This window comes from Aethina tumida, chromosome 5, assembly GCF_024364675.1.
Source record: "Aethina tumida isolate Nest 87 chromosome 5, icAetTumi1.1, whole genome shotgun sequence".
Classification (NCBI taxonomy): Eukaryota; Metazoa; Arthropoda; class Insecta; order Coleoptera; family Nitidulidae; genus Aethina; species Aethina tumida.
In genome coordinates, this window is record NC_065439.1 from 5,645,507 (window position 1) to 5,662,301 (window position 16,795).

The 16,795-nt window shown below is 27.4% G+C and overlaps 2 long non-coding RNA genes and 1 pseudogene across 7 annotated transcripts; 1 reads left to right on the forward strand and 2 right to left on the reverse strand.

Annotated features, from left to right (window-relative positions):
* Positions 1-801: 801 nt before the first annotated feature.
* Positions 802-5,215, reverse strand: LOC126265514 (uncharacterized). Of its 5 annotated transcripts, none has more exons than XR_007547998.1 (7): positions 5,097-5,215; positions 4,831-4,956; positions 4,638-4,725; positions 4,320-4,446; positions 3,780-3,875; positions 3,235-3,346; positions 802-1,231 (listed from the first exon to the last, which is right to left on the reverse strand). It is a non-coding gene; the product is annotated as an uncharacterized LOC126265514 (long non-coding RNA). The 5 variants fall into 5 exon arrangements; XR_007547995.1 differs by having other exon boundaries at positions 5,015-5,104; XR_007547994.1 differs by lacking the exon at positions 5,097-5,215 and having other exon boundaries at positions 3,793-3,875; positions 4,831-5,073.
* A 2,479-nt stretch (positions 5,216-7,694) lies between these two features.
* On the forward strand, positions 7,695-14,867 carry LOC126265532 (uncharacterized). 2 transcript variants are annotated; one of them, XR_007548025.1, is made up of 4 exons: positions 7,695-7,866; positions 14,443-14,593; positions 14,652-14,752; positions 14,807-14,867. It is a non-coding gene; the product is annotated as an uncharacterized LOC126265532 (long non-coding RNA). The 2 variants fall into 2 exon arrangements; XR_007548024.1 differs by lacking the exons at positions 14,443-14,593; positions 14,652-14,752; positions 14,807-14,867 and adding an exon at positions 10,913-11,077.
* Positions 9,623-10,339, reverse strand: LOC126265509 (cytochrome c oxidase subunit 6A, mitochondrial-like; annotated as a pseudogene).
* Positions 14,868-16,795: the final 1,928 nt, after the last annotated feature.

Below are 16,795 nucleotides of genomic sequence, written 5' to 3' on the forward strand. Positions count from 1 at the left end.
AGCCTAAAAGATGTGAAAAACGGTCTATGAAAAATTGTAAATGTACATCACCAAAATTTCAACAACCAATAGTCATTTTGGTCTTGTAAAGGTTCTGGCGAGTGCAGCAAATTTCAAACATAAAAATAATTAACAATACCACACAAATCACCGGTTATGGCTGTCAAAGCTTCTACTGTTAGGTCTGATGAATTGTGTTGGCATAAAACTGAATGCACATTGTATAGATGGACTATGGTTGATGTGGGAAAGCCTGTCAATGTTTATAAATCAGTTTCTAAAACTCGGCAAACAAACATCAAAATATGTTACAAAGGAATTTGCACAAACGTTTAATATGAATAATCCTAGTATTAAAATCAATGAACTATAAGAATTAATCATTGGTGAAATACCAATAACAATAACAGATTAATGACCGAAGATTTATCCAAATCAGTTCATATACTAAAAGACTACGATAAATCTGTTTATCTTATAGAGACATCTAAGATCAATATGCCAATCCTAGGCCAGATAGGTGATTACCACATATCAATTAGAGGTGATGAAAGGGATTACCCAGTTAATGAGGTCAGATGTCATGTATTTTCTGAGTCATACATTATTACCCCTTGAGGAAGTAACAACTCTACACTCAAGAGACGATCGATTAAACACCCCAGCACTAACGTTTCCAAAGAGAAATCGAAAAGAGGAAATTTTGAAGTCAGTAATAAACATAGTAAATAGGATAAAAAAAGAGTTAAAATAACTACGTACAAGAGAATAATGAGTGTCATATGTTAAATCAAAAACATATTAAAAAGGAACTCTTGAATCCTTGTTAAGGTAAATAGAAAATATATTAAATATAAATATATAAACCATAACAACTGTAACCTTTAACAATTATATTTTAAACTAAATTCAACCTTTATATACTTGTTATAATTGTCAATTCATCAACTCCAATGTTCAAAGAGAAGCAGGTTATAAACCTTAGTTGAGACAAATGAACAAGTACACAAGTGGATATGTACTATTGAAGGAATAAATTATATTGTTACAGATTTGCAAACTAAATACATAAAGTTACTTATGAAAGTACACAACTGGGGCAGCAACTCGTCCTTATGTCAATATCCAAATTAATATAGACTTTAGCTAGTAGACTGACATAATCAATTGGTTCGAGTGGCTGAAGAAAGTAAAACTCGATGAGTGGTTTCCGAGTAAGTGATCCTAATACCTAAAACACATAAAGATCACAAACGTTAGAAAATATTGTAACTATATACTTATTGATATATTTCATTCTGGAGAGGAATTGATAATATGAGTCAAAGGCAACCTGAAATGTCATGACTATAACAAAATCTCAAGTTACAATTATGACTCCTAAATGTTTAAAGAGGAAGTGACTGTAGAGAGAATGTCTTAATTCTCAATTCAAAAACAAACAAAAATTAATATTAAAAATAAAAAAATTAATTTGAATTATTGTTTTCAAATTTACTAAAAAACATAAAAAGTAAAATCATAATGACACACTGAAAACTTTAGAATCACTTAGTTATTAGTAACTGGTAGAGTATAATTTATTACAATATTTTAAAATGATTAATTTTAATTATATTTTGAATACTAATGTATGACAAATCTACACAACCTATTTAAAAGTCATGGAAAACTACTCGAAAGTGTCGCAATGAAATATTTTTGTCGCAGGATGTATTTTCATAATATAAAATTTTTATTATATACTATTTTATTTAATAGTAATATTAAAAGAAGCATAAATAAACTTTTTATGGTAAATTAAATATTAATTTAAACATTTTCAGTTTTATTTAGTATTTTAACTTAACAATTCATAGAAGTTAATTAATATACCGTTTTAAATAAATGTACTTGAATAACTAAACAATTAATAGAAATTAATTTTGTAAAATCATTGAAAAATTCATATTAGTTGAAAAATACATTAAAATTTGTTAAAATCATATCTACATTGCACAAAATTTGAAATTCAGTAAGAAAATTTTAAATGAGTAAAATTTTCATCTTCAACTACGAAAATAAAGATAAAAATGAAACAACATCAATTAATTATATAAACAAAAATCATCAAATTTCAGCAAATAATGTTTGAAACTAAACAAATTAGAAAATTTATAATTTTAAGCCAAAAATCACTAGAAGAACATTGAAAAAATTACTTGAAAAATATCTTTAAGTTTGTAAAAATATTTTAAAATTTGATATTCACTATGAAAATTTTAAATTGATGAAATTTTTCAACATAATCTGAGAATAAAAATGAGAATATAACAAATTTAATTGATTATATAAACAAAAACCATCAAATATGGTTTGAACTAGACAAATTTGAAAATTATATTGCGTAATTTGAGAATTTTAAGCTGAAAGAACCTTTTAAAAAAATTTAAATTCAATTATTCTGTTTGAAATAAAAAAGTTGAACATATATATTTTTGAGTGGTGTTTGTAGAAAAGGATATCAAAATATGGTTTGTGGCAATTAACCTTTTAAAATTGTTATGCTATATATTCAATATATTCATATATTATTCATATATTAATCAATATATATTTCTAAAATACGAATCTGGACGATTGTGATTACGCTTCTTAAATCACACGATCAGTATAATAATAGACAAAATAAGTTAATAGTAAATGTGAAACTGACCTTTTATATTTGTGTTTCTAATTCATTTAATTTTCTTTCTTACTAAAATTTCAAGTTACATTTAAGTTAAAAAATACAGAATAATACAACTCATACACTAAATTATTGTGATATATATATATATATATATATATATATATATATATATATATATATATATAGTTGTTCGGACTTATTGGTCAACGTTTGTTGGAATTAGTTCCTGTAGATTGATACCAATTGTGACAATATTTAAAACAGAAAAGATAGGTGATAAATGATCATATTTAAATAGCCAAAAATAATTACCCACCATACATATTTAACTTGAACACTTGCACAACAATTGTGAACAGATTAAATTTGTAAGACAACTTTAAGTACAATAAGATAAAATTTATTATCTATATGTCCAACATTTATATTATATTATATTATCCATATATTAATGAAAATTTATATTTTTACAATACAAAACTAAATGGTTGTAATTGTACTTTTAAAAACACACAACCAATATGTACTATGTAAAATTAGTTTATAGTAAATGTGAGACTGACCTTTTATATTTACATTTCTGATTCATTTCATTTTCTTTCTTCATAAAATAACATGTCAGTTTAAATTTTTATTTGTCCTAAGGAAGTTACAACTTAGTTTCTTGGTTAAATGCTGAAAACATATTAGTTATTCAATTTATTAAAATAATTTTGTATAATAGTTAAGTTAAAAATATAGTATAATATAATTTATATTCTAACTTATTATGTGTGACAAATATTGTAGATTGATACCAATTATGACAACATTTGAACAGAAAAGATACCTTGGTAGTAACTTATTTAAATAGCCAAAAATAATTGTCCAGCATACATATTTATACTAAACACATACACAACAATTTCGAACAGTTAAAATTTGTAAGGTATCTTTTAGTACGATAAAATAAAATTTAATTTTTTAAATTTAAATTAGACTATATCCACATATTAATGAAAATTTATATTTTCACAATACAAGATTGAACAGTTGTAACTGTACTTATAAAAACACACAATCGGTATGATAATATGTAAAATTAGTTTATAGAAAATATGAAACTGACCTTTTATATTTACCTTTCTGATTCATTTCATTTCCTTCCCTCATAAAATAACATGACAGTTTAAAACTTGGTGGACAGATTTTTCTTGGTTAAATGCTGAAAAGAAAAAATTGAAATTAGTTATCCAATTTATTAAAATAATATTAGATAATAGTTAAGTTAAAAGATATAAAAGAGAAGAGAGAGAAAAATATTGTCGATTGATACCAATTATGAGAATATTTAAAACAGAATAAACACCTTGGAGATAACTTGTGATAATTGATCTTATTTAAATAAACAAAAATAATTGCCCAGCATACATATTTATATACACACATGCACAACAATTTTGAACAATTAAAATTTGTAAGATAACCTTAAGTACAATAAGATAAAATTTAAAGTTTATTAAACCATATGTCCAACATTTACTTAACCATATATAAATGAAAATTTATATGTTTACAATACAAAACTGAACAATTGTAATTGTGCTTTTAAAACGCACAATTGGTATGATACTATGGAAAATTTGTTTATAGCAAATGTAAGGCCTACCTTATATATTTACATTTCTGACTCATTTCATATAATTTCCTAATAAAATGATATGCTAGTTTAGTTCTTCATTTGTACTAAGGAACCTTCAACTTGGTAGGAAGCATTTTAGTTTCTTGGTTAAATGCTGAAAACCAAAAATTAGTTATTCAATTTAATTTTATATATTTGATTATATGTTCATCATTTACTTATCTACATATTAATGGAAATTTATGTTTTTATAATACAAAACTGAATAATTGTAATTGTGCTTTAAAAAACACAATCGGTATGATACTATTGCATTTACATTTCTGAATCATTTCATACCATTACCTCATAAAATGACATGCCAATTTAGTTTTTCATTTGTACTAACGAACTTTCAAAGAGATAGGAAGCTTTTTAGTTTCTTGGTTAAATGCTGAAAACCAAAAATTGATATGTTATTCAGTTTAATTTGAAATATTAGTTAGTTACACATTAGATTATATGTTTATCATTTACTTATCTACAATATGAGATTGACCTTTTATATTTACGTTGCTGATTATTTTCATTTCCTTTCTTCGTAAAAATTCATGCCAGTTTAATTTCTCATTTGTCCCAAGAAACTTACAACTAGTGGAAAGCTTCTTCCTTTCTTGCGCCGATGCTATAATTAATTCAATATTGGTTATTTAATATAATAATATTGTTATTATTAAAAGCACCTTATAGTTTATACACATGGTTTATTATGAATAACTGAACAAAGCACAAGCGGACGACCAAAAACGCCATTTTATATCTTACCTGATGAGCACGCCACCAGTATGACATCGAAGTGTTTCGCTTGCAAACTGAATGGACAATAATATGTTAACAATATAATTTTTAACCACTTTACACAATTTAAAAATTATTTAAATTTTGCAATTTTGTATAATTTATATAATAACCTATTGTGAGTGGAAAATATTGTACATTGCCAATTATGACGACATTCGATACAAAAAAGACATCTTGAAAGTAATTTGTAATAACTGATTATTTAAATGACTAAAAATAATTGTAATATTGCAGAATCCGCTACCATAAGGAATATTTTAAGCGCATTCGTCAACTTGATTTGAAATCATCTGCTTGGAGATTTTATATCGCAAGTTATATCAAAGTATAATACTTAATAATTCACAATAATCTACTCTTACACTACAATTTGTTACATTGGTGTTCTACGATAATATGTATATGTCTCAACAATTTATAAGAATGTATTGCTGTGAACTGAGTGGTAGAATTTATTTCCTATTTATTATAATTGAACTAGTTAAAATAAAATCTTAAATCAATATAATTTTCACCAATGTGTCCGCTTAGGTCAATTCTGTTGTTGTTTATAGTTTTTAAATATTTGTTTACTTTTATACATGAAAAAGAACTATATTACAAATCAGTAATTATATTAGGTTTGTAATAAATTTTAAATAAGAATATTTTTACAAATATTTTGATTTAGTTCTTACAATCAATTGAAACGTGACATTACAAAAGAATAATTTTATTTGTTTATACAAAATATTAAGTGAACACTTTTTTTTCGTTTTCAGTAGAGAAATGGCAATATTTCAAATGATATATATTAATTATATAGATATAATTATCTTGTATCAAACTTGCGAAAACGTTACTGGTTTAAGATTTACCATAATCAATATATTGTAACATTGTTATTTTGTTCATTCCAAACTATTTAATTTTAAGCAACTAAACATTTTTGTAAACTTGTAGTAAGATTGAAAACACTTAAACATTTTTAAACTTGTTTAAATTTGTTTTACTAATCTAAATTAGTTATTTAGTCAATATTCTTGGTTTTAGGTCAAAAAGAAAATAACTCATTTTAATAAAAAATTTCTTAAATTAAAAAAAAAATCTAATTATATTCAAGAAATAAGAAATTGAATATGGCCAAACAATTACATTAAAATGATTTATAGTTCTATTGCTTAATTTCTCCTTTTTAGTTTAAGGTTTATGCTGCTTAAATATTATTGTAGAGCCTTTATTGTGCAAGGTGAAAAAAATAGCATTAATGTGTTAGGACTAATTCGTCTCTGAAAAATTCAATAAGCCGAATGTAATTTAATGCCCATTTTAAAGACTTACTTGGTTACCATTATATTAAAAAAATATTCTATTTCACTTATTACTTCAAAAGTTATTTAAAAACAAACGAAAAGAAGGTTGTAGGAAAAAAATGTGGGAAGTTGTCTTATTATTTTTGTGTAATATCTGAATCCAGAAGATTGCCCACATATTCTGGGAAACTCTGTAGAACTTGTTAAATTTGAATCCTACTGTGTGACCCTGCATTAGCAGAAAATAAAATAAAAAAAAAAATTAAAATGGAAAAGTGTCGAATTCGAATTAAATGATGATACTAGAAACTAAAAAAAAAATCGAATCAGTTAATGATACTAAATTTCAAAAGAGACAAAATTACTTAACAAAATATTCAAAAATATCTTCACATTAAACAAATGTGAAATATTGACTGAAGATTTTTACTCTTGTTGTAATAACTTGATTTTTCAATATATTATTTAATTATTATTTAATTTTATTTCAGGTGTGGTGTAACATGTGGTCTGACATCCAAAGATTCTTTTAATTCTCTTCATCTATAGTCCTAACATTAGTTAACTGAAGAATTTTTGTATAATAGTACACCATAAAAGTTTGCATTAATCTGAAGAATGATCAACGAGATGAATATTTAAAACTAAACATTCTGGAGCTGAACATGCAGTTATGTCATTCGGCATTCTTATTCATTATTTCTTAGTCGTTTCCCTTCGATATACGATTATATTTTGAATTTCTTCTGGACATAAACTTTATTTCGTTAATTTCGTGGAAACCAATAGTGTCGTCAGCATGGTTTTCCTTATACTTGACCTGGATGTAGTTGAGTGATATTCTTCTTGTGAGTCCTCAGTTGAACTGAATTGTTGAAACTTGTTTCAGATTGAAACGGATTCCCGTTTTCTTGTTTCTTTTCCATTTAGATGTTCTTCAATCAGCTAATAATGTAAATGTTTCTATGGAAATTCCATTTTTTATTAGCAAAGCAGATTTATGCCTATAATATTAATATTGATTGAACTTGGAATGGTTCCTAACATAAGAAGAAGAAATTATACAAAACCTGTATGTGTGAGTACATCAAGTAGAGTAATACAATTTTATAAGCAATATGTGCTAATTACATGGTTACAATTGTAGATATGAGTTTATTGCAAATCGTCCCGGTTAGTACCGTCACTAGGTTTCAACACATTTGCATTTTTATGAATTTTGAAAAGTTTTATCGTGTTCACTTAATGTCATTGTCACAATATATTTAATTGATGATGTTGAACACAAATTGATGTCAGTGAAACGGGGAAGAATAGACGTAGGTCGATGAAACAGTCCCAAATGATTCGGAGTGTTGAGTTTGTAGGTCTCTTAATTTCTGAATCTTGCATTATACCTCCAGAAGACAACCGTCCGGAAAGTGACTTGACCGTCTTGAACCGTAAGTATCCAAACGCTCTTCGGGTCTTAAGAAATACTTGTTGTTTCCTGTTGCTGAGTAATGTGTATTTTCCCTGCACCATATAGGGCTGCTATGAACTACACTTTTAACTTTAGAAAACATCAACTGACTTTTTACCATCTCTATCTTACAATCAGGTACAATTTACGCTAATGCATAACTACTTATCACAATGACAATGATACTATAGTTCTACAACAAATTTGGATGTTTTACAGTAATAACTTGAAACTAAAATAATTTTCTTTTTTTTGAGGCGGGAGCAACTAACCTTTTTAATACTACATTTGAACAATTCTTCGTATATCTGTATCTTATATCCAAGAACAATCTTAATGAGAGATATTTAGGATTAACATTTATTACTTCGAAATATATCATAGATTTAATCTATCAGGGGGTCTCTTTACCCGTGTCGAACGTCGAATATTAACCGGTATTGATACTACCGTTTCTGGATTTACGGGTGGAGCTTCTTCGTGCACCAATCTTGGTGGTTGAAAAATGGTAAGATGTTCATTGTATTGTTCAAAACCTCGTTATCAATATGGTTTTCTTCACAATTTGGTTTGTCTTGATCTTGGTCCTCATTAATATCACTGGTTAAAATATTATTTTGAATTTTATTTTCTTCTCCGTCTTGTGTTACCATGTACGGCTATAATTTATTTATATGAAGAACCACATCTTTTCTCGAATTTATTTTTCTGACTTTATATGTTTTATTTCGATAATTTCACCTCTTTATATACAGAATTTAATCTGGCCAATAATTCTGGGACATAATTTTCTGCATAGTCGTATTTAACTTAGACGTTTAATTATATCATCATATGGCATTACCGGGTTTCTGCCGTAAAGCAAAAAGGGATAGAAGTTCTATATGCCATAAGATCGTAGGGAATCCAAGTGTCCCAGTCACGTTAATCTTTAGGTATAGAATGTGACAACATGTCTTTTAAAACTCTATGAATATGTTCTGTTGCATTATTACTAGGATGAAACGGAATTGTTTGCAATTTTTTAATTTGTTCCTTGATCAGTTATTAATTGTTTAAGTGTAGAATGTTCATTCATATTCCGCATATTAGGCCAATAAAATTTTGTTTTTAATAATTCATATGTTTTTTGTTGTCCCATATGAGGATAAAATGGTAAACAATGATAATCTTTAAGTACTTTTTCCACAAAACTTTTAGGAATAACTAATCTATCACGTTCTCCTCTTTTATAAAGTACATTATCCGCGTCTAGAAAATATTGAAGAATTTTATTGTCTTCATTATTAATTTGCCCTGTAATTGCTCTACAAAAGTGATCGTTTTCTTGTTCCAACTAATACTAATAGTATTTATTGAAAGTTTATCTTTGTCTGAAACGCAAATTTCAATTTTTAGTATGATTAAATACATATTTAATTATTTTCGACACAATGTCCCAATTTAATTCGTCTAAACCACATGGAGTTTTAGGTATCGCTAAATATTCAATTTCGAGTTCCGCACACAATCTGCCACTTCTCCAATCTTGGGTCATTAAAAAATATTTACTTACAAAATGAACTAATGCTTACTTTTCCGAACAAGCAAATATGTGTTTACTAATTTCATTAACTTTTTTATTATCAATGTCCGGATTCATTATACAATTTAAAATGTCATTTTCGTATGAAGAAATCTTATATATATTGTACATGTATATTGATTCTATTAAATAACAAGAATAAAAATTAAACTAATTTGAAATCAATTTTATATTTTGGTAATGTAAATATATTTTTTTTAATGTTCATAACCGTCTGGCAAAGCGTTGGTATGAGGATTATGGAAGAGGGACTTATTACCGTCACCCCATGGGAATCGCTTGGTGCGAGTTCTCAGATGATCGTACTTGATGAAAGGCACCTATTCACGACCCTGACTTTGGTGACCAAGCCAGATGTTAGCACCGCACAAAGCGATGGACGGGAATGCCACTAAAAATGTCAGCTTCTTCCACACTTTAAAGCCACCTTAAATGCGAATTATATTGTACAAGTAACCTAACAATGACGGTGAAGGGATGCTTACCTTCGCGACTGCCGGAGATGGCGGATGGGCCAGCGACCCTAAATTTGTTCAAAGTTTTGTTGACGGTGGTTTGAATGTATCTGCGACATAAGTGGTGTATTATGGTAGTCATTTCAGCTAATCTTCAAGTAAAAATGGAGCAAGTTAATTAAAGAGACTGATGTGTTTAATTTTAGAATACGGCAATGAAGTATGCGAATAGTAACTATGACATTGGATATAACATATAGTCTCCATGGAAACGTACTGTAGAATATACTTTCTTCACTCTCTTCTTTTGGAGACCCCTACTCTTTTTGGAGTTAATAAAAATCGTCTAGAGTACAAAAATTTTAACTAGTGCTAGAAAGAGTGTTTTAAGAATCTTTCCGGAGATACTTGGAACAGACTCTGTACCTTTTATGCGGTACCAACTTAACTTAAAACTATAGCAACAATAACAGGCAATCTGTTCACATCAACACAAAGTAATTTGATTTTTATATAAATAAATAAAAATTTTTGCTATCAAGTATGTATGTTAGAAGTTAATTAATAATAGTTGATGTTGCTGTGGTATCTTCTATGGACCACGGCCATATTGTTTAATGACTTGTGTTTAGTATTTGATAAAAATCGTTATCGATTTTCTTGTTCGAGCCGGTTGTTTTTTTGTTTTACAGTGGAATTTTGGACAATAATTAAAATTGTTTCTATCATGTGTAAAATATGTACGATAACCACATTGTTTTCATATTGATAGTTTTTTGTCCCGCAAGTTTCTTGTCAAATTGCCTGATTCTAATGTAAAGGTTAATGCTTTCGTAATCATTGTTCGAATATATTTGTTCACGTCTTTAGATTGATGTTTATGTTCTATTTAATAATATCCTTCGAGTATACGTTTACTATCAAATAGCTTATAAATATTATATTGCAGACAAAATGAACCAAGATATTATTTATTCCTTTTACAGATCCCAATCAGATTTCTCGTGAAAAAAACCTGCATCGCTAATTCAATCGAACTGCCAGTCTCCTTTTTACCTCAAGATCTTCCAAATTTCCAACCTTAAAGCAATTTCCATTTCCTATTAAATATCAAAAATTAAAATTCATTTTAAAATAAAGATTTATTTTAATATGTAGTCACTTTCAGTTGTCATTTATAAATAAATAACCGAACAATATCAAAAGGAAGGACTTTTAACAATTTTAATATAACACTTTACACCCCTCAGATTGGAATAAAGTAAACTCTATTGTATATAGAAGTATGGAAAATAAACTGCAAAAAAAAAGTGAACAAATTTATAAATCATCCACTTCCTTCTCGGAATGCGTACTGCGTCTTGCTCCATTATTAATGAGCTTGTCTAACACACTGCTCAGCGCTAGTAGTAGCGAAATAGGTCTCAGTCCACTGTTTTCCTTGGGCAGCCACACTAACTTTGCTCTTTTTCTTTATGCACCACATGAAGGACCGTACAAGGTGATTAATCGAAATTACTCTCTCAGACTAGTAGAGGTATGATGTAGGGTCCATGTCCCACGGAAATTCCTTGAATTATATTTTATTGTGGATTTTAGAGCTTATTGGGGGAAATGCCCATAATATTTGGATGTACCCTTTCATAATGTTTTGCAGTTTAAATTCCGGGAAGGCTCGCCAGATGTAAGAGTTTCTAAACCCCCTTTCAATAGCATGAGCGCCCTGACTCGATCTCTTATTATTCTCTCAGTCACAAACGAAGTAGTTCACGTTCTCATCCGTACTGTTCGATCTAAATCAGCTTTGTGAGGAATGGAGAAAATTCATGCACTCTGTATATATATATATAATAAATATAATTAATGTTGTAACTATAGAAATGTATATATATAAAAAATATATTAGCCTGGTGTGTCATATACCAAAATATAAATGTCTTAATTAAATCTCTTAATATTAACGCTCAACCATCCCATCAATTACTATTTCCAACAGGTTATGGTCCCAGACCCCTTAAAGAATAACCAAAAGTAGATATTTTCTCAAAATTGAAAATATGGTTGAACGTTAACATTAAGAGATTTAATTCAGACACTATTTTGAAGTATCACACACCAAGTTAATATATTTTCTATATATATACATTTCTATATACTATAGAAATGTATATACAAAAAATATATTAGCCGGGTGTGTAATACTTCAAAATAGAGAATTGTCTCCATTCCTCACACGTTCCCTCACTGAGTGCATTACAAACTCTTTCGTACTCCAATTTTAAATAAGCAATTATAATGCTTGGACCCGAAAAGTACCTTGGTTAGCACGTCTGTGGGCATCTCTTCACTCGGCATATATCCTAATTTAATATCTCTTTTTGAAATGATATTTCTAATAAAGTGATACCTAATGTCTATGTGCTTTGTCCTTTGGTGAAACACCTATTATTTACTCCAGCAGATATAACTTAGTGTTCAATCCACAATAGAACGCCAAAAAATATATATTCAGTGTCATGGAAAATGACAGAATTAAATGTTATTCAAGAACCTGAAAGTCCTTCAACTTCAAATATTTCAATGTCATCCTCCACGCTGAATTATGATAGAACAATGGCAGCAGAATATTAACGAATCCTTCCCAAAAGAAGTAAGTGTCATTCACAATAAAATATATTAATGTATATTAAGGGCAGAGATAGATTGGAGATACTAATACGTTTTTATGATTTGTCTCATTTTTTATTATTTTTTTTTTTTTTTTTTTCATTTCATTTTTGCAGGTTTTGTCGATTTTGAAGCCAATGATAGGCGAACAAACTTTGCTAATCACGCATTAGTTTTCATGATGAAAGTGTTCACAAAAGTTGGAAACAACCTATTTGTTTTTATTTTTGTGAACATACTACTTCAACAGTAGAGTTGGTGCGGGTATTAAAAGGAGTGATAAGACCTGTTAGTTAATCAGGTTTGAAAAATGTCACTACAGTATGTGATCAAGGAGCAACAAATAACGCCGTCATTAATGTTTTATTAAAAAAGAACGAATACTTATTGTATAAAATAAAATATTGAATACAAATTTCAAGGCTATTTAATTGATGGCAAAGAAATCGTCTATTTGTTTGATCCATCCCCACTTGGTAAAAAATGTTCGAAATTCTTCATTAAATAAATTATTACATTTTAAGTAGGATGCGTTGGATAAAGTTGCTTCTTGGTCACATATACATACATTTATAATATGAACCAGAAAATTGGGAATTTTAGTCAGTTTTCAAAGTTGACAGATGAACATGTCCTACCTAATAAAATACGAAAAATGAGGGTGAAACACTGTACTTAAGTGGAGCACTATTGCTACAGCTCAGAAAGTTAGGGCTGAAATTAGTAATGAGCTTCCACCAAATTCTCAATTTTTTGTGGACCCTTTTACATTTTACATTTTACATTTTACATTTTACGTTTTACGTTTTACGTTTTACGTTTTACGTTTTACGTTTTACGTTTTACATTTTACATTTTACATTTTACATTTTACAACGTCTGAAGTGCAATAATGACACGGTTTATGAAATTATTTTAATATTAACTACACAAGACTAAAAATTTGTTTAATAATTTTAATAAAGAAATATTAAACTTGAATACTTTTGAAACATTATGTACAAAGTGTGAAAGTTTATAAATAAATTTTAAAACAAATATGATATTAATAACATAACGTAACCAAGTAATTTTAAGTCACAATTACTTTCAATAATTTTATTTATTATTGTAAGTAATATCTCTATTTTTCTCTATTATTTTGTTTATGTGTTACATATATCCATATATTTTCAATTTTCATATCTTTAAGAATTTTAATATTCATTTTAAAAAACTGTTATGTACAATTATTTATCTCTACTTTTTAAATTTGATATATGTTACTTGTTTTAAAATTATCCATAAAAGTGAACCTTTTGTTCTTTGTTTTTAACGGAAAATCGGAGCAGTTTAACCTTTTTAAATATGGACAGAAACACATTTCAAAAGTAATTCTTTATTTTATTGATTTTATGGTTAAAGTTTAGTAATATATAAAATTATTTTGAATATTTTTATTATCATGAAAAAACTATGTCAATTAATAAATAATAACACACATGTTTCTTCATAGAATGTAACGTAATTGTAATCAATAAAATTTTAAACTTTAAAAGTAGCATCTCCCTGTGTTAAATTCCCTATATAAACGCCGTTGATGATTTGGAACAATTTTCAAAAACTCGTAATCAATCTATTTCACATTTTGGGTGTGGATTAATAAATGTTTGATCTTTGACATGATATGAAGTCGTAATATTCTTTAATAACATAGATATGAATGGTCAAACTTAGGTCATTTTCTACCAAGTTTGTACAGCAAATTCTAACCTAACCTAACCTAACCTAATCTAACCTAAGCTAACTTAAGGTAATTAAAATTAACAAAATATATTGTTGAAAAATCTAAGTTGAATATGTATTTTAGCACCGGTTCTCCTCCATCCATCTTCGTACAGTGACAAAAGGCATTTAATCGGAGAGAATTAAAATTAATTATACATACTGTTGATTTGGCACAGGATTAAGTTTAAAGCTGAATTTGTATATAATTACAAGGCAAAATCTATAACAATAAGGTAATTTATTATATAAAAAAATTGGTAAAATATCTAATTTGAATAATTCATATTTTAGCCTTTACAATACGATATTTCATTTTACAAAGCTGTGATTGTTGTGCAAATGACAACATATGCTTCAGATTACTATTATTGGTAATTGTACCCCAATATAAGGTAAAAATGATTAAAAAGAAAACTATTCAATGTTAAATTTTCTTTATATTTCAGATTGTCCACCAAGATGATATTACGTGATCTTAGTCTAATAGTTTTATATTTATTTTCTTATGATTTATTTAGTTTATTAAATTAAATTACTAATAAGATTCATTAACAATCAGTTATTAATTACTATGATAATTGTTGTTGCTTGTTTACGTAAAATTATTACATTAATACAAATGGCCTTTTACTTTCAATCGCACCCCAAAATGTTTTAATTTACATACATTCTTCATTAAATTGTTCTTTATATTGTAATGTAGTACAACTGATTTGACTTTATAAAAGTTAACGTTATATTTAACAATTTAAGCGTTTTTTTCACAAATTTTTGGTGAGTGTTGTATTAGAATGGTACAAAAGACAATTAGACTATATTGTTCATTTTATACACTATATTCATACAGGTAAATTTATATTTTTAAACTTAATGAAAATTTAATTTCGCAGTGCAGTGATTTGATCATTGATGAATACAACAATCGTTATAAAGGTAAGATTTCACAAATAATTAATAATTTCTATCAATATCTAATGTATTATATTTGAGTATTAAAATAAACAGTATATCTCGTTATTTGTTCTGAATTTCTAATTTTATAATTAGATTACATCAATAGAATTATATCAGACGGGGTTTCAAAAATTCTGTTTTAATTAATATATAATTGTTTATAATATTTAATCCCAATTATTATTACAATCTTCAAATTCTAAGAAAAGTAGATATCCATATTCTTATATTTTATACATCCATTATAATAGATGTTTCGGTCATTTAAATTGTATAACTTACCGCAATTAGTACGTTTAAGTTCCATTATTATTTTTTATTTTTTAGTTTCATTATTTTTTAGACAAAATGCCATCGAAACGGTTTTTATTTTATTGTATATTATATTTTATTTTGTTACTACAAAATCTTCTCTCTTTAATAAAAAAAAATATTTCTTTAACTGATTTTGTGATTACAAATAATAAAATAATTTGAATTTATTTTAACTTTAACTTTTAATTGTAGAACATTTATACAATAATATTAATTTTGGATATTAACTAAAACAGTGACAGACTTGTATTTGTTAATTTTAGTAAAATTGAGAAAAAACACTATTATTAGAAATGTGAAATAAATAAAATAAGAGTAATAGTTTCTTTTTCATTCGATTTTATAATATTTGTTACACTCACAAGTAAAAAATATAATTTTATGATGTATTATTTTGTAATATAAATGCGTATATAATTTTTAAAACAAACTAAGAATATTATATTCTACAAATTATTGGGTTACTTTACCTTACAAGAGGTTTACTTTAAAAATACTTGTGAAAATATGTAAATTCGTAAATTTGTATAATTTGAAAATGTAAGATGAAGCAGCTGGTGCCGTTGAGGCCATATCTAAGGAATATCCCAACATTTTAAAGAGAATTATTGAAAGAGGTGGTTATAAACTTGAACAAGTGTTTAACATAGACGAAACAGGGCTTTCTTGGAAGCAAATGTCTGATCGTACATTTCAAAAACAGAAAAACCTGCGCCTGGTTATAATGTGTCTAAAGAAAGATTTACTTTGCCACTTGGTGCAAATGCCGCGGGTGATTGTAAACTATAACCAATAAGGCTTCTTAAGGGACTAAATAAAAATCAATTACCCGTCTTATGGAGATCCAATAAGAAAACTCGAATGACTAAAGCTACTTTTGAGGCCTGATGCAAAAATCACTTTTGTACAGAAGTGAAATAGTATTTTACACTACAAGGGAAGAAAGTTTGAGATTCCTGCCTTGCGCGCAGGGCAGGGCTCTCAAACTTTCTTCCCGTGTAGTGTATACTATTTTTCTTACTACCTCGGCTACGTCTCGGGCAATATGGCGCGCAGGGTAGGAATCTCAAACTTTTTTCCCGTGTAGTGTATACTATTTTTCTTACTACCTCGGTCGAAAGTACGTATTTTGCTCCCCGGTTCCACGACAGAAAAATACTATTTTC